Here is a 19,549-nt window from a genome sequence, read left to right as displayed (position 1 = left end):
ACTTTCTATTGGTTGGTGAACCTAAAGGTTCACCCTAGGGGTGAACCCAAGAATAACTCATTTTATTTTACAGTGGGTTTTAATGTATTTATTAGAGTTATTCTTGGGTTCACCCCCTAGGGTGAACATTTAGGTTCACCAACCAATAGAAAATTATCATTTTAAATCTAGTATCTTTTAATTAAGGAAACCAAATAACTTGGCAAATTATATTATTTTTTCAAAATAAAATTTAAAAATAAATAAAAATAATATATAAAAAACGAATTCAAAAAAAAAAATGTTGTCAACAAAACACTAAACCCTAAACTCTAATACTAAACCCTAAACTCAAATCCTAAACCCTAAATCCTTGGGTAAACCCTAAATCCTTGGATAAACCCCTAAACCCTTGGAAAAACACTAAACATGTTGTCAACAAAACACTAAACCCTAAACTCTAATCCTAAACCCTAAACCCTTGGGAAAACCTTAAGCCCTTGGGTAAACCCTAAACCCTTGGGTAAACCCTAAACCCTTAGGTAAACCCTAAACCCTTGGAAAAACACTAAACATTTGGATAAATTCTAAATTATAAATCTTAAACACTAAACTCTAAATCTTAAAAATAAATATTTTTTTTAAATAATCTTTTTTTTAGAACTATTGTTATTTTTATTTATTTAATTTTTTATTTTTTATTTTAAAAGCATAATATAATTTGGCAAGTTATTTTGTTTTCTTAATTAAAAGATATTAGATCTAAAATGACAACTTTCTATTGGTTGGTGAACCTAAAGGTTCACCCTAGGGGGTGAACCCAAGAAAAAGTCTATTTATTATACCAATCTCCATGACCCTTCGGACTTCTTTGTGGGTCTGTGCTTGAGGTTGTCCTGGCCAATTATAATTTATTTGAATAATAATTATATTCTCCGCGTGATGTTATCCATTTGTAAGCACATTTTTTAACATTCATAAAGTCCCGTGGTTCGGTTTCCAAAAATCATTTTTGTTATGAACTATTACGTGGATGTACATGTAGGTTCATAAGCCCACTTTTTAGAAGATTCTAAACTCTAGTTTGTATTGCTATATATATGTATTGTTGTGTATGAGGCAATAAAAAGATTAACTAATTCTCTTTTCCTCTTCTGTTTACAACACGTCATCAGCACGAAATCCTAGCCACATAGCAAAAAGTAAAAAACCCTAGCCGTTGAGCAATACCCTAAAACCATTGATGCATCCATCGTAACTCATCCTCAATCATCGAGCCAATACTCAGGGCCGGCTTATATAGGGGGGCGAGCGGTGCGACCGCTCCGGGCCCAATCCCTTGCTCCCTATTTCTTAATAGATAAGGGACCGATTTAAAAAAAAAATACATGTATTTTTATATTAAAAAATAAGAAAAGGGGTCCAATTTTTTTTATATGAAAGTATTTTTTTTATATCCATAGATTTAGTTTTAAAAATACTTCTAGTATTTTGAAAAAAACATATATCTATCCGATTTTTTTTAAAAATACAAAAGTTTGGAAATTAAAATTTTTTTTTGCCCCAGGACCCATGACACGATTGAGCCGGCCCTGCCAATACTACTGAGATAAGTTCTCATGATTTATAAATCTGCGCGGATGATTTATTATTGATCTATTGCTTTGTCCTATATGCCACCAGTAGTTGAAACATGTTTCGTTTTGGGCAAAAGCATATTTTGTTTTCGTTCTGTTTGTTTAGACTTTTAGTATTCATATATTCATGTTTAGTAAAATTATAAGATTGATAAAAATATTCGTTTACAGTACTACTTTACTATCTCACAATATTGTTCTATACTATTGTTTAGATTGCATGTTCTAAAGTGTTGCATGTTTTAAAATTTCAAACCACGTTCTATATTTGTATTAATATATGCTAAACTTTCTTTCACGGTACATGAGCATCGTTCAATTTTTTTTATAAATTAATTTAGTAAAATTTCATATACTCCCTAAATTAGTGGACTAACCATTATAAAATCGCTATTCTAGAGAGAAATGAAGACAACAAAGGTTTCAAACCTCTTTGACCATCACCATATACTAGCCCAGGATGCAACTATGCATTAAAGCAATATTGTTATATTTTTTGAAATTTTCTCAAAATCTATGTGTTAACCCCTACGAAAATATTGAGTTTTACAATAAACGCTCTATATATTAAAGCCTAAACATTTTAGTGTTGTTCTAAAATTTCTAACCACATTCTAAAATTGTATTAATATATATTATACTTTCTTTCATCGTATATGGAAATCATTATAATTTTCTTTCAATTAATTTAGTAAAACTTCATAATACTCCCTAAATATGTGGAATAACCAATAAAATCGTTATTTTTTTTGAAAAACTGCGACAACAAAAGCTCCAAACCTCTTTCATCATCATCATATATTAATGCATGATGCAACTATGCATTAAAACAATATTGTCATTTTTTTTGAAATTTTCTCAAAATCTATACGTAAAAAAATAATGAATTTTGGTAAATGCTTTATATACTGAAGCCTATAATCTTTAGTGTTGTTTTAAAATTTATAACCACATTCTACATTTTTATTAATGTATTCTAAACTGTCTTTCATGGTACATGAGCATCGTTTATTTTTTTATAAATTAATTTAGTAAAATTTCATATACTCTCTGAATTAATGGAATAACTATTATAAAATCGCTATTCTCTAGAGAAATGAAGACAACAAAGGTTCCAAACCACTTTGACCATCACCGTATATTAGCACAAGAGGCAACTATGCAGTAAAGCAATATTGTTATATTTTTTGATTTTTTTTCAAAATCTATGTGTTAACCCCCTACGAAAATATTGAGTTTTACGTTAAACGCTCTATATACTGAAGCCTAAACTTTTTAGTGTTGTTTTAAAATTTCTAACCACATTCTAAATTTGTATTAATGTATGTTAAACTTCCTTTTATGGTAATTGTTCTATTTTTTAATCAATTAATTTGTAAAACAACATAATAATATCTTAATCAGTGGAATAATCACAACAAAATCGCTATTTTCTTGAAAAACGGACACAACAAAGGCTATAAACTTCTTTCAACATCATCATATATTAGTGTAGGATTCATTTATGCATTAAAAAAATGTTTTCATATTTTTTGAAAATTTCTCAAAATCTATGTGTTAACAACCCCTACAAAAATATTGAATTTTGGTAAATGCTTTATATACTAAACCCTATAATCTTTAGTGTTGTTTTAAAATTTCAAACCACATTCTATATTTGTATTAATGTATGCTAAACTTTCTTTCATGGTACATGAGCATCGTTCAATTTTTTTTATAAATTAATTTAGTAAAATTTCATATACTCCCTAAATTAGTGGACTAACCATTATAAAATCGCTATTCTACTGAGAAATGAAGACAACAAAGGTTCCAAACCTCTTTGACCATCACCATATACTAGCACATGATGCAACTATGCATTAAAGCAATATTGTTATATTTTTTGAATTTAGGTAAATGCTTTATATACTGAAGCTTATAATCTTTAGTGTTGTTTTAAAATTTCTAACCACATTCTACATTTGTATTAATGTAAGGTAAACTCTCTTTCAGGGTACATGAGCATCGTTATTTTTTTTTATAAATTAATTTAGTAAAATTTCATATACTCCCTAAATTAGTGGAATAACTATTATAAAATCGCTATCTCTAGAGAAATGAAGACAACAAAGGTTCCCTACGAAAATATTGAGTTTTACGTTAAACGCCCTATATACTGAAGCCTAAACTTTTTAGTGTTGTTTTAAAATTTCTAACCACATTCTAAATTTGTATTAATGTATGTTAAACTCCCTTTTATGGTATATGGGAATCGCTCTATTTTTTAATCAATTAATTAGTAAAACAACATAATATTAACTTAATCACTGGAATAATCACTACAAAATCGCTATTTTCTTGAAAGACGGACACAACAAAGGCTATAAACTTCTTTCAACTTCATCATATACTAGTTTAGGATGCAAATATGCATTAAAAAATATTTTCATATTTTTTGAAAGTTTCTAAAAATCTGTGTGTTAACAACCTCTGCAAAAATATTGAATTTTTAAAAATGCTTTATATACTGAACCCTATAATCTTTAGAGTTGTTTTAAAATTTCAAACCACATTCTATATTTGTATTAATGTATGCTAAACTCTCTTTCAAGGTACATGAGCATCGTTCAATTTTTTTATAAGTTAATTTAGTAAAATTTCATATACTCCCTAAATTAGTGGACTAACCATTACAAAATCGCTATTCTATAGAAATGAAGACAACAAAAGTTCCAAACCTCTTTGACCATCACCATATATTAGCACAGGATGCAACAATGCATTAAAGCAATATTCTTATATTTTTTGAATTTTCTCAAAATCTATGTGTTAACTAAACCCTACGAAAATATTGAGTTTTACGATAAACGCTCTATATATTGAAGCCTGAACATTTTAGTGTTGTTCTAAAATTTCTAACCACATTCTACAATTGTATTAATATATGTTAAACTCTCTTTCATCGTATATGAGAATCATTATAATCTTTTTATCAATTAATTTAGTAAAACTTCATAATACTCTCTAAACAGGTGGAATAACCACTATAAAGTCGTTATTTTTTTGAAAAACAGAGACAACAAAGTCTCCAAACCTCTTTCAACATCATCATATATTAGTGCATGATGCAACTATGCATTAAAACAATATTGTCATTTTTTTGAAATTTTCTCAAAATCTATGTGTTAACCCCCTACAAAAATATTAAATTTTAGTAAATGCTTTATATACTGAAGCCTATAATCTTTAGTGTTGTTTTAAAATTTCTAACCACATTCTGCATTTGTATTAATGTATGCTAAACTCTCTTTCATGGTACATGAGCATCGTTTATTTTTTTTATAAATTAATTTAGTAAAATTTCATATGCTCCCTAAATTAGTGGAATAACTATTATAAAATCGCTATTCTCTAGAGAAATGAAGACAACAAAGGTTCCAAACCTCTTTGACCATCACCATTTATTAGTACAGTGGGCAACTATGCATTAAAGCAATATTGTTATATTTTTTGAATTTGTTTTCAAAATCTATGTGTTAACTCCTACGAAAAAATATTGAGTTTTACGTTAAACGCTCTATATACTGAAGCCTAAACTTTTTAGTGTTGTTTTAAAATTTCTAACCACATTCTAAATTTTTATTAATGTATGTTAAACTTTCTTTTATGGTAATCGTTCTATTTTTAATCAATTAATTAGTAAAACAACGTAATACTATTTTAATCAGTGGAATAATCACAACAAAATCGCTATTTTCTTGAAAAACAGACACAACAAGGGCTATAAACTTCTTTCAACATCATCATATATTAGTGTAGGATGCATCTATGCATTAAAAAAATGTTTTCATATTTTTTGAAAAGTTCAACAAAATCTATGTGTTAACAACCCCTACAAAAATATTGAATTTTGGTAAATGCTTTATATACTGAACCCTATAATCTTTAGTGTTGTTTTAAAATTTCAAACCACATTCTATATTTGTATTAATGTATGCTAAACTCTCTTTCATGGTACATGAGCATCGTTCAATTTTTTTTATAAATTAATTTAGTAAAATTTCATACACTCCCTAAATTGGTGGACTAGCCGTTATAAAATACCTATTCTATAGAGAAATGAAGACAACAAAGGTTCCAAACGTCTTTGACTAGCACAGGATGCAACTATGCATTAAAGCAATATTGTTATATGTTTTGAATTTTTCTCAAAATCTATGTGTTAACCCCTACGAATCTATTGAGTTTTACGATAAACGCTATATATATTGAAGCCTAAACATTTTAGTGTTGTTCTAAAATTTCTAACCACATTTTTCAATTGTATTAATATATGTTAAACTCTCTTTCATCTTATATGGGAATCATTATAATTTGTTTAATTAATTTAGTAAAACTTCATAATACTCCCTAAATAGGTGGAATAACCACTATAAAGTCGTTATTTTTTTGAAAAACTGAGACAACAAAGTCTCCAAACCTCTTTCATCATCATCATATATTAGTGCATGATGCAACTATGCATTAAAACAATATTGTCATTTTTTTGAAATTTTTTCAAAATCTATGTGTACAAAAATATTGAATTTTGGTAAATGCTTTATATACTGAAGCCTATAATCTTTAGTGTTGTTTTAAAATTTCTAACCATATTCTACATTTGTATTAATGTATGCTAAACTCTCTTTCATGGTACATGAGCATCGTTTATTTTTCTTATAAATTAATTTAGTAAAATTTCATATACTCCCTAAATTATTGGAATAACTATTATAAAATCGCTATTCTCTAGAGAAATGAAGACAACAAAGGTTCCAAACCTCTTTGACCATCACCATATATTAGTACAAGATGCAACTATGCATTAAAGCAATATTGTTTTATTTTTTAAACTTTTCTCAAAATCTATGTGTTAACCCCCTACGAAAATATTGAATTTTACGTTAAACGCTCTATATACTGAAGGCTAAACTTTTTAGTGTTGTTTTAAAATTTCTAACCACATTCTAAATTTGTATTAATGTATGTTAAACTTCCTTTTATAGTAATCATTCTATTTTTTAATCAATTAATTAGTAAAACAACATAATACTATCTTAATCAGTGGAATAATCACAACAAAATCGCTATTTTCTTGAAAAACGGACACAACAAAGGGTATAAACTTCTTTCAACATCATCATATATTAGTGTAGGATGCATCTATGCATTAAAAAAATGTTTTCATATTTTTTGAAAATTTCTCAAAATCTATGTGTTAACAACCCCTACAAAAATATTGAATTTTGGTAAATGCTTTATATACTGAACCCTATAATCTTTAGTGTTGTTTTAAAATTTCAAACCACATTATATATTTGTATTAATGTATGCTAAACTCTCTCTCATGGTACATGAGAATCGTTCAATTTTTTTTATAAATTAATTTAGTAAAATTTCATATACTCCCTAAATTAGTGGACTAACCATTATAAAATCACTATTCTATAGAGAAATGAAGACAACAAAAGTTCCAAACCTCTTTGACCATCACCATATATAAGCACAGGATGCAACTATGCATTAAAGCAATATTGTTATATTTTTTGAATTTTTCTCAAAATCTATGTGTTACGATAAATGCTATATATATTGAAGCCTAAACATTTTAGTGTTGTTCTAAAATTTCTAACCACATTCTACAATTGTATTAATATATGTTAAACTCTCTTTCATCGTATATGGAAATCATTATAATTTTTTTCAATTAATTTTGTAAAACTTCATAATACTCCCTAAATAGGTGGAATAACCACTATAAAGTCGTTATTTTTTTGAAAAATTGAGACAACAAAGGCTTCAAACCTCTTTCAACATCATCATATATTAGTGCATGATGCAACTATGCATTAAAACAATATTGTCATTTTTTTGAAAATATTCTCAAAGTCTATGTGTTTACCCCTACAAAAATATTGAATTTCCGTAAATGCTTTACATAATGAAGCCTATAATCTTTAGTGTTGTTTTAAAATTTCTAACCACATTCTACATTTGTATTAATGTATGCTATAAACTCTCTTTCATGTTACATGAGTATCGTGTATTTTTTTTATAAATTAATTTAGTAAAATTTCATATACTCCCTAAATTAGTGGAATAACTATTATAAAATCGCTACTCTCTAGAGAAATGAAGACAACAAAGGTTACAAACGTCTTTGACCATCACTGTGTATTAGTACAGGAGGCAAATATGCATTAAAGCAATATTGTTATATTTTTTGAATTTTTCTCAAAATCTATGTGTTAACCCCTACGAAAATATTGAGTTTTACGTTAAACGCTCTATATACTGAAGCCTAAACTTTTTAGTGTTGTTTTAAAATTTCTAACCACATTCTAAATTTGTATTAATGTATGTTAAACTTAATCAGTGGAATAATCACTAGAAAATCGCAATTTTCTTGAAAACGGACACAACAAAGGCTATAAACTTCTTTTAACATCATCATATATTAGTTTAGGATGCAACTATGCATTAAAAAATTATTTTCATATTTTTTTAAATTTTCTAAAAATCTGTGTGTTAACAACCCTTACAAAAATATTGAATTTTGAAAAATGCTTTATATACTGAACTCTATAATCTTTAGTGTTGTTTTAAAATTTCAAACCACATTCTATATTTGTATTAATGTATGCTAAACTCCCTTTCATGGTACATGAGCATCGTTCAATTTTTTTTATAAATTAATTTAGTAAAATTTCATATACTCCCTAAATTATTGGACTAACCATTATAAAATCGCCATTCTCTAGAGAAATGAAGACAACAAAAGTTCTACAACTCTTTGGCCATCACAATATATTAGTACAGGAAGCAACTACGCATTCAAGCAATATTGTTATATTTTTGAATTTTTCTCAAAATCTATGTATACGCCTACGAAAATATTGAGTTTTACGTCAAACGCTCTATATACTGAAGTCTAAATTTTTTAGTGTTGTTTTAAAATTTCTAACCATATTCTACATTCGTATTAATGTATTTTAAACTCTCTTTCATGGAATATGAGAATCTTTATAATTTTTTATTAATTAATCTAGTAAAACTTCATAATACTCCTAAAATCGGTGGAATAACCACTATAAAGTAACTATTTTCTTGAAAAAACAGAGACAACAAAAGCTCCAAACCTCTTTCAACATCAACATATGTTAGGGCAGGATGCAACTATGGATTAAAACAATATAGTCATATTTTTTGAAATTTTCTCAAAATCTATGTGTTAACCTCTACAAAAATAATGAATTTTGGTAAATGCTTTATATACTGAACCCTATAATCCTTAGTGTTGTTTTAAAATTTCTAACCACATTCTAAATTTGTATTAATGTATTCAAAAATCTCTTTCAAGGTACATGAGCATCGTTTAAGTTTTTTATAAATTAATTTAGTAAAATTTCATATACTCCCTAAATTAGTGAACTAACCGTTATAAAATCGTTATTCTCTAGAGAAATGAAGACAACAAAGGTTCCAAACCTCTTTGACCATCACTATATATTAGAACATGAGGCAACTATTCATTAACGCAGTATTGTTATATTTTTTTTAGTTTTTCTCAAAATATACGTGTTAACCCCTACGAAAATATTGAGTTTTACGTTAAACGCTTTATATATTGAAACCTAAACATTTTAGTGTTGTTTTAAAATTTCTAACCACATTCTACTTTTGTATTAATATAGGTTAAATTCTCTTTCATCGTATATGGAAATCGTTAAAATTTTTTATCAATTAATTTAGTAAAACTTCATAATAGTCCCTAAATCGGTGGAATAACCACTATAAAGTCGTTATTTTCTTGAAAAACTGAGACAACAAAGGCTCCTAACCTCTTTCAACATCATCATATGTTAGTGCATGATACAACTATGCATTAAAACAATATTGTCATATTTTTTGAAATTTTTTCAAAATCTATGTATTAACCACCCCCTACAAAATTATTAAATTTTGGTAAATGCTTTATATACCGAACCATATAATCTTTAGTATTGTTTTAAAATTTCTAACCACATTCTATATTTGTATTAACTTATGATAAACTCTATTTCATGGTACATGAGCATCGTTCAATTTTTTTATATACTAATTTACTGAAATTTCATATACTCCCTAAATTAGTGGAATAACTATTATAAAATCGCTATTCTCTAGAGGAATGAAGACAACAAAGGTTCCAAACCTTTTTGACCATCACCATATATTAGTACAATAGGCAACTATGCATTAAAGCAATATTGTTATATTTTTTGAATTTTTCTCAAAATCTATGTGTACCCCTACGAAAATATTGAGTTTTATGTTAAAGGCTCTATATATCGAAGCCTAAACATTTTGGTATTGTTTTAAAATTTCTAACCACATTATAAATTTTTAATAATGTATGTTAAACTCTCTTTCATGGTATAAGGGAATCATTATATTTTTGTATCAATTAAATTCGTAAAACTTCATAATACTCCCTAAATCGGTGGAATAACCACTATAAAGTCGTTCTTTTCTTGAAAAACGGAGACAACAAAGACTCTAAACCTCTTTAAACATCATCATATATTAAAGCATGATGCAATATTTTTTTAAAAAAATTCAAAATCTATTTGTTAACCCCTAAAAAAATATTGAATTTTGGTAAATGCTTTATATATACTGAAGCCTATAATCTTTAGTGTTGTTTTAAAATTTCTAACCATATTCTCGATTTTTATTAAAGTATGTTAAACTCTCTTTCATGGTATATGAGAACTGTTATAATTTTTAATCAATTGATTTACTAAAACTTCATAATACTCCCTAAATTGGTGGAATAACCACTATAAAGTCGTTATTTTCTTTAAAAACGGAGAAAAAAGGCTCCAAACCTCTTTCAACATCATCATATATTAGTGTAGGATGCAACTATGCATTGAAACAATATTGTCATATTTGTTTTGAAATTTTCTCAAAATCTATGTGTTAAGCTCTACAAAAATATTGAATTTTGGTAAATGCTTTATATACTGAACCCTATAATCTTTAGTGTTGTTTTAAAATTTCTAACCACATTCTACATTTTTATTAATGTATGCTAAACTCTCTTTTATGGTGCATGAACATCGTTCAATTTTTTTAATAAGTTAATTTAGTAAAACTTCATATACTCCCTAAATTAGTGGACTAACCATTATAAAATTGATATTCTCTAGAGAAATGGAGACAACAAAGGTTTCAAACCTCTTTGACCATCATCATATATTAATATAGGAGACAACTATTCATTAAAGCAATGTTTTTATATTTTTTAAAGTTTTCTCAAAATTTATGTGTCCCTACGAACATACTGAGTTTTACGTCAAACGCTCTATATACTGAAGCGTACGCTTTTTAGTGTTGTTTTAAAATTTCTAACCACATTCTACATTTATATTAATATATTTTAAACTCTCTTTTATGATATATGAGAATTGTTCTATTTGTTTATCAATTAATTAGTAAAAAAACATAATAATATCTTAATCAGTGGAATAATCACTACGAAATCGCTATTTTCTTGAAAACCGGACACAACAAAAGCTATAAACTTCTTTCAACATCATCATATATTAGTGTAGGATGCAACTATGCATTAAAAAAATATTTTCATATTTTTTTAAATTTTTTCAAAATCTATGTGTTAACAACCCCTACAAAATATTGAATTTTGGTAAATGCTTTATATACTGAATCCTATAATCTTTAGTGTTGTTTTAAAATTTATAATCACATTCTACATTCGTATTAATGTATGCTAAACTCTCTTTTATAGTACATGAACATCGTTCAATTTTTTTAAAAATTAATTTAGAAAACTTTCATATTCTCCCTAAATTAATGGACTAGCCATTATAAAATCGCAATTTTGTAGAGAAATAGAGAAAACAAAGGTTCAAACCTTTTTGACCATCACCATATATTAGTACAGGAAGAAACTATGCATTAAAGCAATATTGTTATATTTTTACAATTTTTCTCAAAATCTATGTGTTAACTCCTACGAAAATATTGAGTTTTAGATTAAACGCTCTTTATACTGAAGCCTAAACTTTTTAGTGTTGTTTTAAAATTTCTAATTACATTTTATATTTGTATTAATGTATGTTAAACTCTCTTTGATGGTATATGAGAATCGTCATAATTTGTTTATCAATTAATTCTGTCAAACTTCATAATACTCCTTAAATCGGGGGAATAACCACTATAAAGTCGTTATTTTCATGAAAAACGGAGAAAACAAAGGCTCCAAACCTCTTTCAACATCATCATATGTTAGTGCAGGATGCAACTATGCATTAAAACAATATTGTCATATTTTTTGAAATTTTTCTCAAAATCTATGTGTTAATAACCCCTACAAAAATATTAAATTTTGGTAAATGCTTTATATACTGAAGCCTATAATCTTTAGTGTTGTTTTAAAATTTCTAATCACATTCTAAATTTGAATTAATGTATGCTAAACTCTCTTTCATGGTGCATGAGCACCGTTCAATATTTTTTATTAGTCAATTTAGAAAAATTTCATATACTCCATAAATTAGTGCACTAACCATTATCAAATCGCTATATTCTGTAGAAATGGAGACAACAAAGGTTCCAAACCTCTTTGACCATCATCGTATATTAGTACGTGAGACAACTATGCATTAAAGCAATATTGTTATATTTTTTGAATTTTTCTCAAAATCTATGTGTCCCCTACAAAAATATTGAGTTATACTTTAAACGCTCTATATACTGAACCCTAAACTTTTTAGTGTTGTTTTAAACTTTCTAACCATATTCTACATTTGTATTAATGTATTTAAAACTCTCTTTCATGGTCTATGGGAATCGTTATTAACTTTTATTAATTAACTTAGTAAAACTTCATAATACTCCCAAAATCGGTGGACAAACGACTATAAAATGACTATTTTCTTGAAAAACAGAGACAACAAAGGCTCCAAACCTCTTTCAACATCATCATATGTTAGTGCAGGATGCAACTATGCATTAAAACAATATTTTCATATTTTTTGAAATTTTTCTCAAAATCTATGTGTTAATAACCCCTACAAAATATTGAATTTTGGTAAATGCTTTATATACTGAAGCCTATAATCTTTAGTGTTTTTTTAAAATTTCTAACCACATTCTAAATTTGAATTAATGTATGCTAAACTCTCTTTCATGGTAAATGAGCATCGCTCAATTTTTTTAATAAATTAATATAGTAAAATTTCATATACTCCCTAAATTAGTGGACTAACCAATATAAAATCGCTATTCTCTAAAGAAATGGAGACAACAAAGGTTCTAAACCTCTTTGAACATCATCATATATTAGTACATGAGGCAACTAAGCATTAAAGCAATATTATTATATTTTTTGAAATTTTCTCAAAATCTATGTGCCTACGAAAATATTGAGTTTTACGTTAAACGCTCTATATACTGAAACTTATACCTTTTATTGTTCTAAATTTTCTAACGACATTCGAAATTTGTATTAATGTATGTTAAACTCTCTTTTATGGTATATGGAAATCGTAAAATTGCAAAATACTATCTAAATCAGTGGAATACCGTTACAAAATCGCTATTTTCGTGAAAAACAGAGGCAACAAAGGCTCTAAACCTCTTTCAACATCGTCATATATTAGTTTAGGATGCAACTATACATTAAAAAATACTATAATATTTTTTGAATTTTTCTCAAAATCTATGTGTTAAGCTCTACAAAAATATTGAATGTTGGTAAATGCTTTATATACTGAAACCTATAATCTTTAATGTTGTCTTAAAATTTTTGACCACATTCTACATTTGTATTAATGTATGATAAACTCTCTTTCATCGTGCATGAGCATCGTTTAATATTTTTTATAAGTTAATTTAGTAAAACTTCATATACTCCCTAAATTAGTGGAATAACCATTATAAAATTGCTATTCTCTAGAGAAATTGAGACAACAAAGGTTCCAAACCTCTTTGACCATCATCATATATTAGGACAGAAGTCAACTATGCATTAAAGCAATATTGTTATATTTTTGAGTTTTTCTCAAAATTTATGTGTTAACTAACCCCTACGAAAATATTGAGTTTTACGTTAACCGCTCTATATACTGAAACTTATACTTTTTAGTATTGTTTTAAATTTCTAACCATATTCTACATTTGTATTAATGTATGTTAAACTCTCTTTTATGGTATATAGAAATCGTTCTAATTTTTTATCAATTAATTAGTAAAACTTCATAATACTATCTTAATCAGTGGAATAATCACTACAGAATCGTTATTTTCATGAAAACCAGACACAACAAAAGCTCTAAACCTCTTTCAACATCATCATATATTAGTGTAGAATGCAACTATGCATTAAAACAATATTGTCATATTTTTTGAAATTTTTTCAAAATCTATGTGTTAACCTCTACAAAAATATTGAATTTTGGTAAATGCTTTATATACTGAACCCTATAATCTTTAGTGTTGTTTTAAAAGTTCTAACCATATTCAACATTTTTATTAATGTATGCTAAACTCTTTTTCATGGTACATGAGCATCGTTCAGTTTTTTTTATAAATTAATTTAGTAAAATTTCATATACCCCCTAAATTAGTGGACTAACCGTTATAAAATCACTATTCTCTAGAGAAATGAAGAAAACAAAGGTTACAAACCTCTTTGACCATCATCATATATTAGTACATGAGGCAAATATACATTAAAGCAATATTCTTATATTTTTTATATTTTTTTCAAAATCTATGTATTAACTAACCCCTACGAAAATATTGAGTTTTACGTTAAACGCTCTATATACTGAAACTTATACTTTTTTTGTTGTTCTAAATTTTCTAACGACATTCGAAATTTGTATTAATGTATGTTAAACTCTCTTTTATGGTATATGGGAATCGTAAAATTTCATAATACTATCTAAATCAGTGGAATCCAACTACAAAATCGCTATTTTCGTGAAAAACAGAGGCAACAAAGGCTCTAAACCTCTTTCAACATCGTCATATATTAGTTTAGGATGCAACTATGCATTAAAAAAATATTGTAATATTTTTTGAAATTTTCTCAAAATCTATGTGTTAACCTCTACAAAAATATTGAATGTTGGTAAATGCTTTATATACTGAAACCTATAATCTTTAGTATTTTTTAAAAAAATTTGACCACATTCTACATTTGTATTAACGTATGATAAACTATCTTTCATCGTGCATGAGCATCGTTCAATATTTTTATAAGTTAATTTAGTAAAACTTCATATACTCCCTAAATTAGTGGAATAACCATTATAAAATCGATATTCTCTAGAGAAATTAGGACAACAAAAGTTCCAAACCTCTTTGACCATCATCATATATTAGTACAGGAGACAACTATTCATTAAAGCAATATTGTTATATTTTTGAGTTTTTCTCAAAATCTATGTGTTAACTAACCCCTACGAAAATATTGAGTTTTACGTTAAACGCTCTATATACTGAAACTTATACTTTTTAGTATTGTTTTAAATTTCTAACCATATTATACATTTGTATTAATTTATGTTAAACCAATATAAAATCGCTATTCTCTAAAGAAATGGAGACAACAAAGTTTCCAAACCTCTTTGACCATCATCATATACTAGTACATGAGGCAACTATGCATTAAAGCAATATTATTATATTTTTTGATTTTTTCTCAAAATCTATGTGTCTACGAAAATATTGAGTTTTACGTTAAACACTCTATATACTGGAACTTACACATTTTATTGTTGTTCTAAATTTTCTAACGACATTCTAAATTTGGATTAATGTATGTTAAACTCTCTTTTATGGTATATGGGAATCGTTCAAATTTTTTTATCAATTAATTAGTAAAACTTCATAGTACTATCTAAATCAGTGAAATAACCACTACAAAATCGCTATTTTCTTGAAAACGGAGACAACAAAGGCTCTAAACCTCTTTCAACAATCATATATTAGTGTAGGATGCAACTATACATTAAAACAATCTTGTCATATTTTTTGAAATTTTCTCAAAATCTATGTGTTAACCTCTACAAAAATATTGAATTTTGGTAAATGCTTTTTATACTGAAGCCTATAATCTTTAGTGTTGTTTTAAAATTTCTACCCACATTCTACATTCGTATTAATGTATGTTAAAGTCTCTTTCATAGTACATGAACATCGTTCAATTTAAATAAAAATTAATTTAGTAAAATTTCATATTCTCCCTAAATTAATGTACTAGCCATTATAAAATCGCTATTTTCTAGAGAAATTGAGACAACAAAGGTTCCAAACCTCTTTGACCATCACCATATATCAGTACAGTAGACAACTATGCATTAAAGCAATATTGTTATATTTTTTTTAATTTTTCTTAAAATTTATGTGTTAATAACCCCTACGAAAATATTGAGTTTTATGTTAACCGCTCTATATACCGAAGCCTAAACGTTTTAGTGAAATACTGCAAGTCCAAAACCGGCTCCTTGGATAAGAAAAAAAAGGTTTTGCAGCTCCAGTGCTCTGCCAAGTAGCCGCAGAATCCGCCATCGTATACATATGCTACCGTCCTCGCCAGTGGACTCCAACGTCTCTTCCCTCAAAGTTTGGTCAGTTCGCTGGTATATTAGATATATGATGGTCACATAGTCGTTCAGGTATTCTGCAGTTTGTAAATCGTTTAATTGATATGAGCAATAGGGAGTTTCAAGGCCAACTTTTCTAAACGAAGCGGAAGGTGGTACTTCGGCGTTTTCTGGTGGTCTTTCAAGAAAAGTCCATCAAGAAAAGGATCGAACAAGGGCCCAATAATTGACCTGAAACCATTTGATGTTCTCGAGAGTCTCTCTAATACTGTTTATCTTGACTGTTTATTTGTTACTATTGTCTGAAATCTTTTAATGGTTTTTGCTGCTGGATGCTCATTTTGTGGAATGTAGGCAGCACGGAGATTATGGTAATGAAAGGTATTATATACTTAAACAACATCAAAGAAGCCAAGTATAACAAAGGCAGCCACGTCGTCATCATTGCCTTACCCGCTTATTCCCTTCTTAACGAGCTTTTACGCTATATCAAATCCAGTTCCATCGGTTTGTTGCTCGGTACCTTGCAATATGGTTACACGAACCGTATCTTTAGAGATTCCCTGAATCATAAATGTTGTGCGTTTTCATGTAGATGACAGTGTAAGGGAGATAACTACAAATAATCTTCCCAAAAGACCATCTTTGATTGGTTTTCCTAATCCGTTTCTTATCATTAAATACCAGGCTGAAGCAGAAAACCTATCTGAAGAAGAAGAGTATCTTGGAAAGTTGGTATTGCTGTTTGGATATTGAGAGAGACTTAAAAGCTCTAATTCTCTTCATTTGACAGGAACTAAGAAAAGCTGAGCTTCACAACTAAGCTCGCAGGTAAGCATATAACAAAAACTTCACCTGTAAATGAATGTCGTTTCGCTTTAACCTGTGTTTGGTTTTGTTTCAAAGGCTTCAAGGATGCCCAAATCAGTATCAAGATATCCAACATTCAGAAGACATTTTAACCACATGGAACTTTGGAAGAACCTTAAGTTATGTTTGGTTGCCGTAGGTTGTATGTATATATGATATGGGTTTTATTCGAAATAGATTTTTTTGCAAGTTGCTATCTATTATTGTCATGATACAATCCATTTGGCTTTGGCTGAAGAAATCCAACGTCTTAAAGAATAATTTATAAAATAATGTAGATGGGTATGTTGTGGGATATTGAAGATGTGCCTTAGAGAACACGTAACTGATAATTTTTGTCACTTTAACGTTAATACTATTTTTAAAACCATCAATATTAATAAATTCTGTATTTAATAATGTATTTGGATAGTTTTTTTAGTTTTAGTTAAATGTATACCACTCCGATAGAAAACTAATTAATTTTGTTTACAATCTTCACTTAGAAAACATACTTCCTCTGTTTCTTAAAAAAATGTCATTTAGAATTTTATTTTCGTGCCGTTTAGTATTTTCAATGCAGAATTTTAAATAAATTTTCATTTTTAACTTCATTTTGTTAGTGAATTAATTAAAAAGAAAAAAAATTAGTGTGTGAACAAAGAATAAAATAGAATTTTAAGTGATTTCTTAATGCGTAAAATTTTTTCCAGTAACACTTTTATTAAATACAAGAAGTATATTTATTGTTTACAAAGCTTTACTTACGATGAAAAAAAAGGTTACTATTTAAATGGACAGATATATAGAAATTTCATATAAATGCTAATCTGTAACTACAAAAGCACTTACAAATTTCTAAACATTTTTCAAATGTTTTTACGAATCTTTGACTACAAAATTAAACAAACAATCAGTTACATTATCATAAATAAAGACACTGTCCTCATAGCAAATTAAATTTAAACTTCTGTGTATGGCCATACGGTGTTACGGTTTACACATAGCTCGACAACTTCATATTCACTGACAATGATCTAATAAAAACCGATGACACCACCACTGGGAAAATCAGACACACCCCACCCTCGCCGTATATTCATAAGTTGATATGATTAACAAATTTTAAATTAACACAGAAGCCGAACATGAATGAAAACCAACCAAAGTTTTGTTTTTGCTGAAACCAACCAAAGTTTCCCCACATCAGCCTATAAATTATTACACAGTCAACAAAAAATTCAACAAATCCACAAATCCGCTTGAAATCTGACCTAAAACATCATCATCGCGGTTAGATCACCTCATATAACAAAAAAAAAATCTTGAATGCCCCACCAAATTTTCCTCAAACGAATAAATAATTCCAAAACAATAACATAACAACATTCAAATCTCTCAGAAAAAGCTCACTTAAAACATTTCTCAACCAGTAGAAAGGGAAGCATGGAAACCAATTATCAGAAAGCATCTAAAGAGTTCAGTTCTAAAAACTCATGTCCTGCAACTACGATTTAAAAAAAAAAAAAATTTAAGGGTATCAACTTCAACACCATCTCCTACCATCCCAGTTCATTACTATAATAAAAAATTCAAATCATAACTGACTAGAAACACTTATTAAACATATAATCAACAAATTCATTCCAACATCCTTAATCGATAGCCCATTATATAATCTCAGCCCACTAACTTCCAACACTAGAGTGGAAGAACTCAATTATTGGACCACAACATGAAAACTCTAACCACCACACTAGCTTAGCACATATATAAGCCATTCGTATCTCTTTACAAAACAACCTAAGTTCAGAAGTGGCAATCGATAATGGAATAAAAGCGCCATCGTTGACCTTAAAAACCTAATAAGTATATATAATTTTGACATTATCCTTATCAATGGCCATGTTAGCCATGGCCACACTAGCACCTCTCCGTACTTGCATTTAAAACACTAGCTCCTCTCTTTCTTTCAAATATTACTAAAATATATTCCTCAAAGATTTAATTTGCAATTTTAACAAAATTTCAAACATCATCGTAAATTTTATAGAAAGAATATGAAGAAACAACACACAAACACTTTCAAGAAAACAAACCTCCCCCGAGCCCTATTGTTTACAAACAACATTAGGCTACAAGTTCTCAACATCCTTATACTATACAGAATATTAAAAATTGGCAAATATCATAGCCAAATACTATTTCACTATTGGGAAATATCAGAGTTTTTGGTTAGTATTTTCCACAATTTCATAGTAACATTCCCCCTTCTTTCATCAATCCCCTCTCTATGACCTTAAAGACAACCCTAAGCCAAAACATTTACTATGTTACACCCACTATATTTACGATACACACATTATATAAAACTTTACACTAGCATGCCAAACACATAAAATACAACCATATTAAAAGCTCTATATCTATTGACAATGAAAA

Source organism: Brassica napus, chromosome C4 (genome assembly GCF_020379485.1).
Source record: "Brassica napus cultivar Da-Ae chromosome C4, Da-Ae, whole genome shotgun sequence".
Classification (NCBI taxonomy): domain Eukaryota; kingdom Viridiplantae; phylum Streptophyta; class Magnoliopsida; order Brassicales; family Brassicaceae; genus Brassica; species Brassica napus.
This window is presented reverse-complemented; position numbering follows the sequence as displayed.